The sequence below is a fragment of the Centruroides sculpturatus genome, unplaced genomic scaffold (genome assembly GCF_000671375.1).
Source record: "Centruroides sculpturatus isolate CEXI.00-Female unplaced genomic scaffold, Cexi_2.0 scaffold452, whole genome shotgun sequence".
In the NCBI taxonomy this organism is placed as follows: Eukaryota; Metazoa; Arthropoda; class Arachnida; order Scorpiones; family Buthidae; genus Centruroides; species Centruroides sculpturatus.
The window spans coordinates 3151-5385 of record NW_019384638.1 but is presented as its reverse complement, the minus strand read 5'-3'; positions in this window follow the sequence as shown (position 1 = coordinate 5385).

Sequence of the window (2235 nt, the reverse complement as noted above, 5' to 3'; positions counted from 1 at the left end):
GAAATGGTGAGGATTGTCTAGAGTACTTAAGTGTATTAAATTAATAACATTTCAGACATTGTTATAAATATTTTTATATATTTAGATTTTTTAACCAAATGTTCGAACCTTTTTAAATTCGAATTTGTTATTGCGTTTGATTATATAACGATTGTAAACGTTCCAGAAAATTGAAAATAGTTTGTTTGATTCTCAGCAATTCTCATTATTCTCGGCGGTAGGTGTTATATAACACTTACTATGGTTGTTGAAATACTGAATATAAATGGGGTTTGCTTGCAAAACCACCGCGGGCGAAGTCGCGGGTAACAGCTACTTTTGAATATAAGCAAAGCGCAGTCAATCGGAAACGGAAAATTTCCAGCCAACAGAAACAAGCACGTGTTTCAATAAACTAATGCAAAAAGAGGAAGTTTCGGGAAGATATTTTTACTGATTTTGACCCTATTTAATCTGAATGAGTGTATTCTTATAAAATTCTAACCGTTCAGATACAATCCGATGTCGAGAAGTAGATTTAAATCGTCATTCTAAAGAAAATTTCATTTTAATAATTATAATGTACTATATGTAAGTTTTTATTGACCATATGATAATTAGTTTAAAAAATAATATTTCTGGTGAACGTCACGTAACGAAAGAGAAAATAATAATATATTAAAATTATAAGAATTTCTTACAAAACAATCAGAAGAAACGCCAATAAAAAGAATATAAAGCTGTATATGATAGTCTACCGACCTGAAAATCGGATTAAAGAGACACATTCACAAAGAATATAAAGCATTTATTGTTGCAAGTTTTTGATAATTTAATGATGCTTTCGAGACAAATGAATTGTCAACCACGAAGGAATTACGTAAAGCTTTGTTTATGCAGACGCGAGAAGAGGGAAAAACAGGAGAAAGAGAACATTTGGAATGAGAATTCGCATTGGCGATACATTTTATTCAGAAAGGAAACGGTGTTTTCCAATGTTCCGCGCGAGAAATGCACCAGATTCTCACGTGCTGGAAAGTTAATCTGTTGAACTTTCGAATTTTTCTCTCCTATTCCGACTTAGCGCACACGTAGAAGTTTGACTACCTTGCTTCTGCGCAACGACTACAATAAAATGGCCACGATGGAGCACGCCGGAAATCTCTCGAACGTAATGTAATGGCCAGAGAAGCGAAATAAAAACACAGAGAGGCCCCAAATAAAATGAAGGAAATATTAATAGTTTCGATTATTTTTCTTAGATTTTATTTCGTTGTAAAACTTATCGGACTTTTTCTTCTTGCTTTTACCTGAACGGAATTAGAGAGAAAACAAGGAAGCGTGACCTTGGTCCGCTTGGATTTCGCATCCCTCCTGTTTTTTCTTTTCTCTTAGGGGAGACCGGGGCAAGATCGGCATGTTAAGCTTTACTTAAATTTTGTGTAATAAATATTGCTGTAAACTGAAAAAAAAAGCTTTGCATATTGTCTATTGGAATGTTACCTTACTATAGAACTGGTTAAAATCAGTTTGGAAATAAAAATAATTAAAATAATTACAACTTTACAAGAAGAGAGAAATTGACGAAGTTGCCCCGGGTATAGGGGCAAGATCGGCAACTTCTCTCTTTTTGTAAAGTTGTAATTATTTTAATTATTTTTATTAAAGTTGCCCCTGGTATAGGGGCAACAGTAATGGGGCAAGATAGGCACGTATATAAAATTATGTTATTAACAATGTATNCGAGACGAATGAATTGTCAACCACGAAAGGAATTAAGTAAGGCTATGTTTATGCAGACGCCAGAAGAAGGAAAAATAGGAGAGAGAACTTTTGGAATGAGAATTCGCATTGGCGATACATTTTATTCAGAAAGGAAACGGTGTTTTCCAATGTTCCGCGCGAGAAATGCACCAGATTCTCACGTCCTGGAAAGTTAACCTGTTGAACTTTCGAATTTTTCTCTCCTATTCCGACTTAGCGCACACGTAGAAGTTTGACTACCTTGCTTCTGCGCAACGACAATAATAAAATGGTCCCGATGGATACGCCGGAAATCTCTCGAACGTAATGTAATGGCCAGAGAAGCGAAATAAAAACACAGAGAGGCCCCAAATAAAATGAAGGAAATATTAATAGTTTCGTTTATTTTTCTTATACTTTATTTCGTTGTAAAACTTATCGGACTTTTTCTCCTTGCTTTTACGTGAACAGAATTAGAGAGAAAACAAGGAAAAGCCTCTGTATGCGCGTGAC